Below are 17,149 nucleotides of genomic sequence, written 5' to 3' on the forward strand. Positions count from 1 at the left end.
CTAGAGTCAGTTTTTATATCAAGACCATCTTCAATCCGCCATCAGGGCCCTAAGGTTGTTCTAGGACAGGGGCTGGCTGCTTCTTTGTATCCTGTTCACCTGACTTTTGAGGAAACTTTAGCATGAGCATCTGGATCAGGGGCACAGTTCTTTGGCTGACTTCTAGGACTTGAAGCTCATTCCCATCTTGTGGTATAATTGGACTTCAAACTTGAGATCCTTTGTGCGGGAGGGATAGGTTTTAAGTTAGCCTTTTATGTTCAAAGGACTGTCAGCCAACAATGGCAGTTTGGCTTGATGCTATTAGAGCGCTCTTGTGTTCTCCTCCTTGAAAATGAAGGCCCTGTCTCATTCACCTGGACATTTCAGGTGAGATGTTGGCTTCTTAAAATACCTGGAGGAGCTCTCTCAAAATTCCTGAACATGGGGAAGAAGTAGGTTATGAGTTAGGAGGGAGAAGATGGTCTGAAGGTTTTTGTTCTCCACCCCTCAACCCCAAGTCCTGGTTGAGTGGTTGAACCATTAGAAGGCACCAGGCCCCAGGCATGGTTCGGTGACTGCTTTCTCTTAGAGACAGAGATGTCTACCTGGCAGCTTCCTAAAGAATTCCCAGGGTTGAAGCAAACATATTGTGTTGACCCTGGCCAGTCAACCTGAGCATAATCCTTCTGCGTGTCTTTGTGTTTTGTAGGTTAATTCAGTCAGAACAGGAGTGGGGAAACAATATCTTGTTCCAGTGCCTGGCCCTGTGTCAGCTGCATTAATTCCCGGAGTCACTCCAGCCCTGCCAATGCCTATGACAGGTACTCCCCTTTCTGGCCCGGTCCCACCTTATGTGATACCTCCGTATCCATATGGAGGAGTGTTCCCAGCACCTATGTATGGTGGGCAGTGGCCAGACACAGTGGGCCAGCCTGGGATTAGAGGAGGGCATAGCCTTGCACCATTTCCAGGCCTGAGCAAAACAGGCTTGCAGTTGTTTCCAGTATACCTGCAGCAACCTGCTGTCAACCCATGCAGCCCCCAGATGAGAATCACCTAGCTTTCTGACTCACCTATAAAACAGGGTGTACTCTTGAAACACACACACCTCTCTCTCTCTCTCTCTCTCTCTCTCTCTCTCTCTCTCTCTCTCTCTCTCTCTCTCACACACACACACACACACACACACACACACACACACACTTCCAAGAGAGTATTTGAGACTGGGGATACTATTTGTCTGTATGGCATTGGTGGCTTCAGCTACAACCACAGCAAGCCTGGTAGAACCCACCACAGCCATACCCCAAGAGTGGGTTTGTTCATGGCAATATTTGCATATTCCACTGCTAAAGACACTTTATTCTCCATTGTTGTGATTGTGGTATATTCTTTAAAACACAAATAACTTTCTGTACTTGACTTGATGATGACAACAACATTGTATTAATCCTGCAGGAGTATTTGAGTGCCTTGAATCTTGACTTTTCAGTTCCTTACTGGAAAGAGATGTAAAATATATCTCTATATAGAAACATATATATACGTATATACATATATATATATATTGGAAAGGTGTATTTTATTTACAGTTTGCTTGTGAGTTCAAAAACAATTTCCCTATTTTAAGTTGCAAAGATATGCAGAGTTTACACACTTTGAAACCGAAGCTTGTGGTCATGTTGGGGTTTTTTTGGTTTTGTTTTCTACTGTAAATGTGGTATTTTCTTTTATCTTAATGAGAAGATAACCTTGACTATCAAAGGGTTGCAAATGTTAGGTTGAGATTTGTGTGGTGGTTGAAAAAACTAAATCTCTTTTGAGTTTATGCAATGAGAAAGAGAAGACAGAATTTTTTTTTTTTGATGCGTTGTTCAAGGAGCACATTTGGAAGCCGTGAAAATATCCTGCGCAGAAAGCCAAGTAATAAAACGTTGGCGAGAGTGGTTCTGTCCAGTACCTGGCCTTTTGGTTAAGTGGTGCAGATGGTGACTTCTTTCTGTTAACAGGGAGCTGAGAGAAAATGTTTTCTTCTTTTCCTTTAGTTAAGTATCCACATTTTGCCACACTTTAACCAAAAGGACGTGCATAAGTCAGTTTGATTTGAAATCTGTACATGCTTTATTGGTGCAAGGCGAGAAAAGGCACCATTGTAAGTGGCCTTCCAGCCCATTCTGAGAATGCAGACAGCCCTGCTATGGGTTTCGGTCTGCCAGTAGGCCAGTGGTGCTGCTCTCTGAGGAGCAAACCAAATCGAAGGCAGAGAGACGGTGTTTAAAGTGTCTCTACTATTTGCCTTCTGACTAAACACATCTTTCAGAACAATATTACCTGACCAGCTCCTTTTATCAGGCTTTTTCTTTCTCTCTTTGCACTTTAGAATGGGAGCACCCTCCCCCTTCCCTCCCTGTGCCCCAGACCCTACCCCAGTTTGGTCCCTGTTATGGTCTGTGGATTCTCCATCCCCCTTCCCCGCCCCCCAAAGTCTTATACTCCACAGGTGACCGATATTAAGCCACTTTGTCTGTGGCAAGCTTCCTTTTCATAGACAGCTCGACCTCGACAGGCTCATTCTGGGCTTGGGATGAGAAAAACTTTCCAAGGTGGAACGCTGAAGGCACACTGTTCTCTTCCTGCAAAGATGTTTTATACTCCCTGCTGGAAAGCAGAATGACCTGTGCTGCCAAACATGGGAACTGTATCATTCTATTGTACTTTGGAGCATTCTTAGAACTGTCTAAATTATTTGGTTTGTACCCTTTGAGAATATATTATTCCATCAATTCAGTTAGAATTGAATTTTATAGACAATTAGGCAGAGTCTTCTGCCTGGGCAAAATACTGACTGTAGTAAGAGATTTCTGTTCTCTGTAACATGTATATTTGATTTGTTTGTTTTTAGATTCATGTCTGTATGCTTCATGAGCAAACATTAGGAAACTGTTCTCATTCCCCACCCCACCCCCCATCCCCATTCCTCTTTGAGCTTACATTGGAACTGCCTGGAGTCACTATTGCCTGTTAGTTCCATCCTTGTACACAGACAGTCAGTGGAATGAAATCCCCAAGAGACTGTATATATTAAGGAGAAAAATAAACATTTTGTGCTTGAAAACAGTGTGAAAACATCTTTTTCTTTCCTCCTTCCCCCTGAAGAACAAAAGCAAAAACAAAATGAAGAAATAGCCCCATCTGCCCAGATGACTTGTGTGGCTGCCTCCCACCAGAGCTTCTGCTGGTCTCTTAGTTTTTTCATTATCTATATCTTGGTATTTGGAGATAGTTTTTCTGGGCATTCTCTTCACCTGTTCAAGGTCATTTTAATGGAATCTGTGACTCCCAGCCATTTAGGGTGTTACTTATTCAACTTTAGGCAGAATTTTCCACCTCACTTGGGTGAGGCTGGATAGTGAGCAGACAGTAGGATTGAAAATAACATTCCTTTCTAGGTAACCAACTCCCTGAGACAAGGTAGGAGAGATTGCCATTAACTGGAATCTCTGTGGGTGCTGGGCTAGGAAAATATACTTCAAATATGTTTTCTGTTCTGAAGGTGTCCCAGTATCCTTCTAGGTCACCTGTCCCCCGACTGAAGAATTTAGGAAGGAGGGAAAGAGAGAGTATGTCTGTCTACCTACATAGATGTGTGTGAGTATGGGTGGTGGGGCCAGCGGGAATCAGTTGAGTTTTGTCTTTTTTTTTTTTTCCCCATTATGAATTTGCTTTTGTAGGTTGTAGATCGACTGTTAGAGTTATGGAGAAGAGAGGATGATGGGGAGGAGGAGTGGAAAATGGCTTTGGCTTTTTCTTTAAGTACTTAGATAGTACGTCTACCTGAGACCAGTGGGAAATGTTTGGGAGAAGTGGCAGCACTGGAATTACTCGTCAACAATGGTTTCTACCCTTTACAAAGCACATCTTCAAGAAAGATGGAAGTTGGGGAGATTCTTGTCACCCTAGACTGTGACCATTGGATTTTCCAACCACCTTATAAAGCTAAAACAGCCTACCTGATTGGGATCATAGAAATACTACACTAGCATATTCAAATTGGGTCTGTAGAGGGATGGCTGGAATGTAGGTCACCCTTCTAAAGTGGATCTGAATGTCCAGGAAGGTAGACTGTCTGTCCATGATGACTTCTTGCTCTTTCCCTTGTATCAGCAAAAGAATAATACTGTTAGGTTAGAGTAGCATTGCCATCCCTATAACAGGATAGCTACTGCCATAGCATGGCCATAGTGGAGAGCCCAGCTATTTCAGCAGGCCAGGAGGCATAGTGTAGGGCTCTGTATGGTGTTCCCAGCGCTGGTGGCCGAATGACAGAAAGGAACAGCATTTTTTGTTGGGCTTTACTTTTCTGCCTATCCTGTCTACAAGTTAAGGTAGGTCTTGCCTAATGGGAGATGTAGGAACTGATCATTACTGGTCAATACTTTTATGCCTGAGTTGGGTTGACCATTTGAATATGCATGATCTTCTCTGGCCGCTTTGCCTAAGTTTCTTCCAGCCACTCTGGTAGATGCCTTCTTTCCTCTTGCGTGGCAGAAATGGATATGGGTTGTCTTTGCAATGTCAAGCCCCTAAAGCCCAGGGAAGCATACCTTCTCACTTGGCTGTCTCTGCTGTGATTTCTTCAAGCTTATTCCAACAGTGGCCCCAAAACTGATGCATTGATGAGGAGGGTTATGTGTGCACTGGTACCTTCCTGAACCTGCATTGGAAGCAAATTCCTGGGCTCAGACCCCGGGCAGAAGCTGATGTGGGATTAAGTCTTTGTGTTTGTTATCTATTATCATCCCGATATTACTTAAATGACACAGTGTTCTTATTTAATTACTTAAATCGGCATACTAAGAGAAGCTTCTACCTTCATATTTAGTTTGGATTGCTGAGGGGTGAGCCTCAAAGGCATATTATTGAGGGGATAATATATGGCCATCTGCTTTGGACGCTGCTTGAATTTCTTTCTGGACTGGTCTTGAGCCTGGTCTTACATGGAGGCAGAGTGACAGCCTAGTTGGCCTATAGCATTCTGGACTTTGTGTAGGCTCTCTGGAGTCGATTCTTCTCTTCTTCCTGTGTTAAATTATAGGGCAAGAAAAGACATGAGCTTTCCTTGTTCAGCAATAGGAATCCTGCCTTTGAGCAACACGAATCATTACGTGTATTAGATGCCTTTGAGTCACCATTGCCCATTTTGATTCCTTGGCTGCTAGAGATTGAAGACTTATATAATCAGTAGAGGCTTAAGAATCTGTATTTAATTTATTTCTTTATTTCCATCCGTACCCTGGGTTGAGGTCTCCTCTGTCTCTGGTTCCCTTCCTGGTTTATCCACTCTCCTCCAGGGAAATTTGGTTTGATTAAGAAACATGCTCCATAGGACCGTCCATGGTTGGCAGTGGTGGTGATGGTTCATTGAGCTGCTGATGGGAGAAGCCTCAGGTGCTTTCAGAAGACCAGCTGGCACCTTCAAAACAGATTGGGAGGTCAGCACGTTGTCAGGACTGTAACTGGCTGTGGCGGTTTTGTTTTCTAGATTCTGAGAATTGGAAGCCCGACTGACCCCAGGCCAGCTGAGCTTGCATCCCAGGCGCCAGGTCCCACTTCATCTAAAGAGGAAGAAGGGGAAGATGGGAAGTGATTTGGCCTTGCTGTGTGTGAGGCACCCTGCTCCTTGTCTATCCCATTGCTGTTTTGTAACTACTTTCTAATTTTTTTATTCACAATTGGAAACACAAATGTTATGCAAGAATAAAAAATATTTTGGGGGAAAAATACTTTGGTTTTTTGAAGATCATTCTCCTTTCTCCTGGCCCCCAGGCAGGGAGGCCAATCACAATAGGGACATCATTTAAGTAACAGGGAGAGTGAAGAACATTGACTAGAGGCGAAATGGTTCCCATGACGTTCTGTCCTAGGGGAGAGACCTTCAGTGCACAGGGTCCTATGCCTACTCATCCTCAAAGGTCTCATCATTTATATTCACCAGCACCAAGTGAGCATTCACTTGGGATATCTAAACACGGGCCTGAACAAGTGTCTTAAGACATCCATAACAGAGCCACAGTCCCAGGGCTGGTCTACCTTTGGAAAAACAAAGCAGTTTTATTCTTTGGTCCTTGAATAAAGATTTCAGAAACCAACTTCTGCTTCAGGTCACTTGGCAAAATTCCAACTCCTCACCTGTGGAAAGAGGCTGGGCTCTGCTCTTGAAAGGAATCATTTTTTTTCTTGAGATAGCCAGAATCCTGGGAGATGTAAAGGGCAGGTATCCTCTGAGGCCTGATGGGGTCTCTGTTACCATTGTAGAGAAACTATGGAAACATAAGGAGAGGTCATCCTAGACTTAATTCTTCACATTAGAGGTGACCTGAAGTCATTTGAGAAATGACTTCACCTTGGCAACTCCTAAGGGCAATCTCTCCTCCAAAAGCTGAGCATTATTGTAGTAGTGTTGAGTGAGGGTGTTGAGCATGGTGTGATGATGGATGTCCTGACTGGCTGGCTGGGAAGTTGTAGGGCAAAAAATAAATTTGCACTTGGGTGGGGAGACTCTCCTGTCTGTACTCATCAGGCATATTGTAGATGGGCAGTACTCGCCAGCTCTGGACTGAGTTCAGTTCCCAGCTCTGTCATTCTTGTATGAACTTGAGCATTCGCTTCACCTCTCTAGACCTCCATTCCCTTATCTGTAAAATGGGGGCAGTGGCCAAGCTGGTCCTTTCCAGCTTGAAATATTCGATGCTGTGATGTTTTCATTCCCGCTCAGGTCTGAGTTGGACCAGTTGGCCACTGGGATGCCTTCCAGTTCTAATTCTTAACTCTCCATCGGAGATAGGAGCATGTGCTTGACTTGGGCTCTCCCACTAGAATGCTGACCCTGGATCAGAAAACCTAGGTTCAAATCCCAACTTTGCCACTTCCTGCCTATGAGGGATTTGGGGCAAGTTACTTAATCACTCTTGGCATCAGATTAAATGACTCAGATCTTATCCTCTCAGATCTTATGTCATCCTCTTGTCTATAGAAGGATACTTTCTGTCCATACATCTAGTTATCTAATTAGTAAATTCAAACTTGGACTCTTTCTGAAAGTCTTCATGAAGTACAACCAGCTTTGGAGTTACCATGCTCGTGAAATCCTAGAAAGGCCGAACCATGATCAAATAGTTTAGAGTGAGGTCTTAAGATTTTACATTGGAAACCACTGTGGAAGACCATCTATGCTTTTTAAAAATTAATACTGTAGTTAAGAGTCTAGCTGAAGACTTTTACATCAATTGAGCTATCTGGGGACCAGGCTGCCGTTGCATGGGATGCTGTGGCCTGTGGCACGCCATCTCCTCACTTAACATCACTCCTTTTACCCCCACCCACCAATCCATTCTATATGCTATTTTGGATCAATCTTTCTAGAGTGCTGCTTTGATCATGTCTCTCTCTCTGCTGAAATACCTTCACTGGTTTCCTGTTGCCCATGGGATAAAGGCCAAGCTCATCAGTCTGGCATTCAAGACCTCTGAGAAGTCTTTCATTCCAAGATCCTCTCTTCCTTTTTTCATTCAACAACAAACAAATGTGAAGTGCCACTTATGGGAAATGCACTGTGCTGGGCACTAGGTGAAAATACAGAAATAATGAAACAGCTATACTAAGGGCTGGGGCTGCAAAGAAAGACAAATATAATCCCTACCATTAAGGAGCCCTCTTTCTAATGGATAGGGAGGAGGGGGAACAACACGTGAACAGCTGTGTACAAATCATGTAGATGACATATGTACATAGAATATTTTTCATATACTGCTATGTATTATGAGGGAGTAACTAGGTGATTCAGTGGATAGAGCACTGGGCTTGGAATCAGGAAAGAAAACTCATCTTCATGAGTTCAAATCTGGCCTCAGATACTAGCTGTGTGACCTTGGGCTAGTCACGTAACCCTGTTTGCCTCAGTTTCCTCATCTGTAAAATGAGCTGGAGAAGGAAATGGCAAACCATTCCAGTATCTCTGCCAAGAAAACCTCAAGTGGGGTCACGAAGAGACAGACGCAACTGAAATGACTGAACAGCAACATAAATTGAGGGTAATCTTTGGAAGGCACTGACATTGAGGAACTAGGAGCAGCTTCTTGCAAAAGGTAGGATTTTAGCTGAGACTTGAAGGACTCCAAGAGGCAAAATAAGAAAAGAGTGCATTCCACTCCCATGTCCATGGGGACAACCGGGGGAAACGTTTGGAGTCAGGAGAGGGAGTATCTTTTATGAGAAACAGCAAGGAGGCCCATATCACTGGATGGTGGAGTGAAGTGTAGAGATACTGGAAATGTAGAAAGAGGTCAGATTGTAAAGGGATTTAAAAGCTAACAGGATTTCATGTTTGATCCTTGGAGGTAATGGGGAACCGCTGGAGTTTATTGAATGGGTTGGGGATTACATATGGTCAGACCTGTGATTTAGGAATGGCTGAGGTTGTTTGTTGGGATTTCTTATGTGTTCTGTTGTTGTTTGAGCCATTTTTGATGGCTGATAGACTGGAGAGAGACTCGAGGCAGGGAAGTCAACCAGAGGGCCATGGAGTGAGGTGATGACCTGTATCAAGGTGGTGGCAACGTGGGAAGAGGGAAGGGAGCATATATGAGAGATGGCATGAGGGTAAAATAAATAGGACTTGACAACAGATTGGGATTCTTCCAGGTGAGAGATAAGAGTCTGAACTAGGGCGATGAAGGGAAGGGAATGGATGAGAAAGATTCTGGAGACGGTATCAGCAATATTTGGTAACTGATTGTATGTGAGAAATGAAGAAGGGAGGGATATTTGAAGATGTAAGGCTGTGAATCTGGGTGGTGGTGCCTTCAACAAAAGTATAGAAGTTGGAATAGAGATAAGGAAGAGGGGAAAACAATAGTTTCTATTTTAGACATTGAGTTTGAGGTGCCTTTGGGACAATCCAATTAGAGATATCCAGTAAGCATCTATAATTCCAGACTTGAATTGGGTATGGAGATCTGGGAGGATTTGCATAGAGGGATCATTGAACCCAGAAGAGCTGAGCAGATCACCAAGGAAGAAAAGAAGAAAAATTGGGCCCAGGATAGAGATGGGGGTGGGATGAGAATAATGACCATGAGAAGTCGAGGTTAAGAATAAGGACTGAAAATAAGGACGTTAGATTTGGCCATTAACTTTGGTTGTCTTTGAGACAGTGGTTTATCAAGCCAGATTACAAAGGGTAGAGATAGAGTAAGGAAAGCTAGTGTTTGTATAATACTTGAAGGTTTGCAAAGCACTTTATGGGTTATATCATTTGTTCCCTGCAATAACCAGGTGAGGGAGGTGCTATTATCCCTGTTTTATGGATTAGGAAACTGAGGCTGAGAAGGATTAACAACTTGTCCAGGGTCACACAACTAGAAAGTATCTGAGGTCAGATTTGAACTCAGCCTGTGTCCTGACTCCAGGTCCAGTGGCCAGGGCACTGCCCCACCTCTCTGCCTCATCGAGGTGAGTATGAGGTGGGAAAAGGGAAACAAGTCCACATAATTATGGAGAATCTGTACCATAGCCTATGCTTCTGAACTATTTTAGCTCATTGTTTGAGGGTTTCATGTATAGTTTCCCCATCTAAATCACAAGTTCATGATAAAATGGAAACAGTGCCACATTTGAAATCAGAACCTGGGTTCAAATCTTTGCTCTTCTATTTACTACCCATATAACTTTGGGCAAATCGCTCAACCTCTTTGGGACTCAGTTTCCACATCTGGTAAATGAGGAACTTGGACTAGATTGTCTCTGGGAGCCCTTCTAACCCTAAATCTCTAATCCTGTGTCTTGTACTTATTTTGTATTACCTTCCACCTCAGCCTTTTACCCCGCCCCACAGGGCCTCGCTCAGTGGTGGTGAGCAAATAATTTGTGATGAGTAAATGTCCGAAGAATTAATCTCTACTTAGAGATTCTTAACCTGGTAGGTGGGGAGGCCCATAGATATATTTCATGGTTTCTCCGAACCTGGATAGGGGAAAAAAAAAAAAGATGGGACCTTTATTTTCACTATGATTGGTTTCCTATGTATTTTATTTTGCATATTTGAAAACATTATTCTGCAAAAAGGTCCATGACACCAGAAAAACATTAAGACGAGACCCCACCACAGCTTATAGGAAAAGTATATTCTGATTCTCAGGAAGGATCTTTGAACTGGCCTTCCGTTTAGCCACAATAGTGTTTTGTCTTCTGATTTCCCTTACAGTAAGAAGGTCAGGGTTCACATGAAGTAGCATCTCTAGTGACATGAACTCGTGGTCGTACCCAAGAATCAGGTGGCTGGCTATCTAAAACACAGTAGAGGCCAAGGACTTTGAGGACAAAGAAAAGACCTTTGAGTTTAGGGCCTAAGAGCTCACCAGTAACCTTGGCAAATACAGTTTCAGTCGAGTCGTGGAGTCAGGAATCAAATTGCAAAAGGGGGTTGAGAAGTGAGCAAGTGAGGACCAAATGGGGGCAGTGAATGCAAGCCTTCTCTTTCTAGGAGTTTGGCATTGAATGGCAGGGCAGATCTATAGGACTATAGCTATTTTTGGCTTCGAATTCAGCTAAGCAGGATAAACAAATCCGTACCCGAGATGGAATTAGTTCTCCTGAGCCTGCCCTGCCAAGGGCATGGATAGCAACAGGACAGCTGGCCCAGAGATGCCAGGATTGGGAGGGAGGTCAGCCGAAGAGGAGGAGCTCTGCAAACACTCCAGAACCAGGCAGATAACAGTTAAGGTCAGGGAGCAGGGAACAAATAGGATCCAGAGGTCAGGAGTTTGGGGGGGGGGGCGGGGGCGGCAGCCCTGCACCAGCAAGCAGGGGTGGGGAGGCAGGGCTCATGTGCTTGTTGGCCTATTTTTATACAGCCTGCTTGGTGGGGGTGGGCTTTGGCCCTTAGGTCTTGACTGTATCCAAAAGGTCTATTAGTCTTCAACTATTCATTCAGCCCCTGGCATGCAGAACATGGAGGAGAAAGGGAGTTTTTGCAAAGTTAGAGTTTATAGTAAAAACAAAAGGAGGGGTATGACATACATATATGTGTATATATACACATGTGTGTTTATGTTATGTTGTGCTATTTATGTCATGTCATATCCATCATCTATCAATCATATTGTGTCTTACATTAGTTATATTACATTATACTATATTGTATCATATTATATTATTCTGGGTCTCTCTGTCACATTCAGGTTGGAAATAGAGCGGCTATCCTTCATCCTAATCCCCCTACTGATTGGCATAGGAGCTTTGATCTGCTTTATTTCCAACATGGGTCAGTTTGCCCCTCCATGAGCAAACTGGTAGCCCCCCCCAACTCTTGGGACTTATGATCCTGATGCCAGACTTAGAGTGGGCACCCAATCTCCTTTCCACCCACTGTAGCTCAGAATCCCTAGCTCAAGTGATCAGCCTCCTGGCAGTAGGGATTACGGATGTGCGCCGCCACACCTGGCTCCCAAATAACTGTACTAGAAATTCAATACATGAGGCAACGTGAGGTAGTGAATGGAGGGCCGGCCTCAAAGTCAGAAGACTTGGATTGTGTCACACCTCTGACACATTCTGACTGTGGGACTCTGAGCATATAACTTACTGAGGCAGTTCTTTAATTAGACAGTGAACGATCATTTATTAAACACCTACTATGTGCCAAGTGCTGGTGATACAGAGAAAAGCAAAAACCAGTCCCTGCTGTCAAGGAGCTCACAGTTTAATGAGGGAAACAAAATGTGAACAGCTCTGGACAAATAGGATGTATGCGGGGTAAATTGAGGAAACCTTAGGGGGAAGGCACTAAGTGGAATGTCATCTGCAAGGAGTAGCAAGGAGACCATGTACTCTGGATTGCAGAGTATGGGGAAGGAAGTAAGGTGCAAGAAGACTGAAAAGGGAGGAAGGGGCCAGGTTACGAAAGGCTCTGAAAGTCAGACTGAAGATTTTCTCTTTGGTTCTAGAAATAATAGGGATCCACTGGAGTTTATTGAATAGGGGACTTCTATGGTCAGATCTGTGTTGTAGGATGATCACTTTGACAGGTGAAGAGAGCATGAATTAGAGTGGGGAGTCTTGAGGCAGGCAGACCAAACAGAAGGCTATTGAAATAGTCCAGGAGTGAGGTGATGAGGGCCTGCACCAGAATGGTGACAGTGTCAGAGGAGAGAAGGGAGCGTAGACAAGAGCTGTTACAAAGGTGGGAATGGTGACACGACCACTGATTGGATGTGGGGAATGGGAGATAGTGGGGAGTCAAAGATGACCCTTAGCTTGTGAGCTGGAGGGTCTGGAAAGATGGCAGTTCCCTCAGCCATAATAAGGAAGTCAGGAAGAAGGGAGGGTTTGGAGGGAAAGGTATCGACTAAGACTATAAATGGCACAGAAGATGCCAGTCTACATTGGCAGAGGGAGTTTTCTCATTTCGGTGAAATCACAGGCCCAGGCCGTATCCAAAATCCAAAAGTATATAAGGCCTGTGAAACAAAGAAAAATGCAAAATGACCTTCAGTCATTTGTCATCCCTTCCGACTTCTGCAGTGGCTATGGCCAAGCAACAGAAATATGGGGATAGGTGGGGCAGAGGGTACTGAGAATTTCACTGTTCCTAGATCCTTTTTAAAGGCTGACTTAGCTATCAATACCCTACAGTGAGAGCCTTGTCCAGTGATGGAATTTATGTGTGTGTGTGTGTGTGTGTGTGTGTGTGTGTGTGTGTGTGCGTGCTACAGTAGGAAATGAATCATATGAACCTTGACCATTTTACTATAAGTGAAACCAAAAGACTAAAGGAGATTGCAGCCAATGGAAGAATAGCTCACAGATCCTCTTTGGAGAAGCAAAATGAAACCTCCTATCATGGGGCATCTGGTCATTTCTTCTGTTGTCATGCTTCTAATAAGCATTTACAAAAATGCTACCAGGAAAGGTATTGCAGCTTATCCATCAGCATGCTACAGAGGATGAAGAGGTGGGGGATTTCTGCAAAGAATTAATACTCTAAAAGTAAATCAACATATACGTTAATCCTCCAGGGCTTCAATGCAGAGGTAGCCATAGTGGGAAGAACAGTGGAAAATTGGTTGGAAAACATGGTTCAGGAATAAAAAAGGGAAGTCAAAGGCTTCTAGACCACACAGAATCCTCACATCTATATCCCATACTTTCCTTGACAAGAAAGTTGGGAGGTACTGGGTGTGTTGAACACTAAATACTCTCTCATTTTGTCTCTCAGTCTCTGTATCTTTCTTTTGTGTGTGTGCATTCATCTCTCTCTCTCTCCCCCCCCCCTTTCTTTCTTTATCTTACACACACACACACACACACACACAAAATTTCTGTTTTAAGAGACTGGAAACAATTTGTTACTGTTATGAGAGTTATTTCTGAATTAACTAATGTATGTACAGACCACCCACTTAGAGCAAAGAGTCAAATGGCAACCAAATTAGAAGAAAGAATACCAATGAAAAGATCTGGTGTGGAATTGAAGCTCTCCTAATCTGACCTGTTTAAACAAGTTGTTAATGCTGGAAATGAAGAGAGGAATAAAAGAAGAGGCATTGATATAAAATTATCAGCATTTCCTAAGTGAATTTAACTAATTTCAATTACCACAATGAGGAAACCAAAGGAGTCCAGACACTGACTGAAAAATGGTAGCCAAGGGCAACATCAGTTTAGTATACGAACTCATTTTTTGGTCTGTAGAGGAAGATAGCAGAAGATTATGAGCAATATTAATTGTCTCATAAAAGAGTAAAAAAAGCTTAAGGCAAAAACTAGTCAACAGATGGTTTTGTATGAAACTCAATTAACCACATCATCCACCATGGTCAAATGGAAAAAGAACTGGATTTTGGGTCAGAGAATCCAGATGCAAATCCTGTCTCTGCTTCTTGATCTTACTAGGTCTTAGTTAGCTCCTCTGTGAAAAAAGAGGGTTTAGGTAAGTGACCTTTGAAATTCCTTCCTGTGCCAAGTTTATGAACCCAAGAACATTCATGTCAGTTTGGAATACAAACTCATTGGTAAAATCTTAATGGAGGAAGATAATGCAGGCTCATAAAATAGCAGGAAGCAATAGAGGTAAAACAAGTTTACTGAAAGTTTGGCGGAAGTCCCTGAGACAAATCATCCTGAGATCGTGTAAGAATGAAGCTGGAAGGAGGACAACAAATGAGAAGTGGAAAAGCTACATAAGGATTTCTGTAATCAAGTCTTCTCAACATCAATGATGGTGGAACTACCAAGTTTAAGCTCTGACACGGTAGTCCCCAGGGTGTAACATACGAAGGAAAAAAACAGTACAAAAGACAATGAAGATGAGAAGGAGAAGCTAGACTAGACCGAGGATGCACAGATCCGGTACCTATGGAAACAACACAATTCTGGAGTGTATAAGGGTTCCTTTGATATCTGAAAGAGGAGAGAAAACAGAGTGTGGGGGGCAGTGGGCGGGAATCCCATTTCTTATTATTATCAAAAAGAACAGTCAGGAAAAGACTACTAAATACCAATCCATATACCTATTTTTGAGTCCATACAAAATCTTTACAAAAATAAACACGATTATCGAGTGTTTCCTTGATGACAGCTTGGAAAGGGGACAATTGGGCTTTGTCAAATATTACTCTACGTCAGACCACAGCTTTGCAGTCACAATTCACTGAATGGTGGAAAGAAAACAAAATCCTATTATGTTTATTGGTTGACTTATTTTTTTTTAAGGCTTTGATTTGGTTGGGCAGAATTCCACCATAAAGGCTCTCTTGCACCACGCTGTCTCCTAAGTCAAAATCATCATACGTGATACCTTGAAAGATATAACAGCAGAAGAGAGCTTTTGTTCAACCCTTTGGTTACCAATGTCAAGGAAAGCCACACACTCACCAAAGATGTGTGCCCCCCATCACATCCAGTTTAGAGTCAAAGCAGAAGATGCATATATGTGAAGAGGTGCTATAAAAACTCTTGCATTGAGATGATATACAGAGCTTCCTAAATAACATCTATATTTACTCAAAAGAATTAAAACTGGGGCAGCTAGGTGGCACAGTGGATAGAGCCTGGATAGGCCCTGGATTCAGGAGGACCTGAGTTCAAATCTGGCCTCAGACACATAACACTTACTAGCTGTGTGACCCTGGGCAAGTCACTTAACCCCCATTGCCTAACCAAAAAAAAAAAACAAAAACAAAAACAAAAAAACCAACCATCCACATAGGAAAAACCAAGTAGATGAAGAATGTCAGTTGTTCTGAATGTGATACGTAGTTGAATAGACAAAACCTAAAATTGGTTTATCAGTACATGTATCTTGAGCAGACCCTGGGTATGTGCAATGTCCTGAACAAGGGAGGAAAACAGGCTAGGGCAAAGGTGGTAGGATTGCTACCCAAGTACCCAAAGTCCTATGTGCCTTCTAGTACCAATCAATTATAAGCATTTCCTAGGCCCTTACTGCGGGCCTGGCCCTATTCTAAGTGCTAGGATTACAAAGAAAAGACAAAAATAATCCCTTCAACAAAGGAATTTTTAATTGTTTTGGTGCCAGTGCTTGGCACAAATGCAGGTCACTTTAGATGTATCTTCCAATAAACCTCTTACAAAGTGTATTGATATTTCCGTAGGCTTGAACTAGCCTCTTATATCTTTCCAAATGTTTGGGCAGAATTAATTGGTCCATTTGGAGAAAGGGAGGTAGCTAGGTGGGTCAGGGGATAGAATATCAGGCTGGAGTCAGGAAGACCAGAGTTCGAATCCAGCCTCAAACACTAGATGTGTGACCCTTAGAAAGTCACTTAACCTTGTTTGCCTCAGTTTCCTCATCTGTAAAATGAGCTGGAGAAGGAAATAGCAAACCACTCCAGTATTTTTGCCAAGAAAACCCCAAAGGGGGTCACAAAGAACTGGACACAACTGACAAAACAAACACCAACGTTTGGAGAAAAGTCCAACTCTACAGGTGGGAAAGTTTCTGTTTGGGTAGCATTCACCTCAAGAATCCTCCCTCCATTCTCCACTATGGTTTCTATTACCTTAATTAAACACTGGCCAAAGGAAAATGAGAGAATCCAAACTACCACAACCCACCTGGGACATCTTCATAGCACATCAATCTGCAAGCATTTAGTAAGCACTTATCACTTGCTAAGCACTGGGGAGACAGAGATAAAAGTCAATGGTCCCTGCCCTCAAGTAGCTTACAGTCTATCGATAGATTAGATAGAGAGATAGATAGAACGAACTATATATATTAATCACATTATCCAGAATGGATTAAAAATGATTGGGAAGACTGGCAGCTGGGGAAATGGGAAGGAATCAAGAAAGGTCATATATAGAAAAAAACCTGGGCTGAACCTTGAAGGAAAGTAGAGATTCTGAGAAATAAGGAAGGGATCCCGTTCCAGGCAGGGGGGACATGTGCCTGTACAAACGGCACAGAGACAGGAATAGCAAAGTCAGTAGAGTTGGGCTGTAGAAGGTAGACGGAATTAATAGGTAAAAATACTGAAAATATAGGTAGAGGCCAGACAGTGAAGAGCTTTAAATTCCAAAGAGAGGAGCTTATATTGAACCTAGAGCTAATAAGAAATGTTGCTGTATTTGATCACTACTCCTGAAGATGGTGGAAGGTGGAACATCAAGTCACACTGCTGAGCACAGAAACAGGTATAACATTTTCTGGATCATGGGTCATAGATTTAGAGCTGTAAGGGACCTTAGAGATAATTTTTTTTTTTTTAATTTTAGAGGCAATGGGGGTTAAGTGACTTGCCCAAGGTCACACAGCTAGCTAGTAGTAAGTGTCTGAGGTCTGATTTGAACTCAGGTCCTCTTGACTCCAGGGCTGGTGCTCTATTCACTGTGCCACCTAGCTGCCCCTCTAGAGATAATTTTTTAAGATGAAATCACACTTGAATCTGCCTGAGTTCCTGAAATGAAGCCATTAGTAACTAACCAATGAACATTTATTAAGCATCCACTATATGCTGAATTTTATGCTTAATCCTAGAAAGGGAAATCATCTGTGCTTTTAAGGAATTTACAATCTAGCCACAGGACTCAATATATTTGTCTATCTGTGTATTATTATTGTTTAGTTGATTAGTTGTGTCTGACT

The 17,149-nt window shown here is 42.9% G+C and overlaps 1 long non-coding RNA gene across 1 annotated transcript; it reads left to right on the forward strand.

Annotated features, from left to right (window-relative positions):
• Positions 1-695: 695 nt before the first annotated feature.
• LOC114032487 lies at positions 696-5,765 on the forward strand. The gene is made up of 2 exons (XR_003567839.1): positions 696-803; positions 5,525-5,765. It is a non-coding gene; the product is annotated as an uncharacterized LOC114032487 (long non-coding RNA).
• Positions 5,766-17,149: the final 11,384 nt, after the last annotated feature.

The sequence above is a fragment of the Vombatus ursinus genome, unplaced genomic scaffold (genome assembly GCF_900497805.2).
Source record: "Vombatus ursinus unplaced genomic scaffold, bare-nosed wombat genome assembly UNPS02005417.1, whole genome shotgun sequence".
Lineage (NCBI taxonomy): Eukaryota > Metazoa > Chordata > Mammalia > Diprotodontia > Vombatidae > Vombatus > Vombatus ursinus.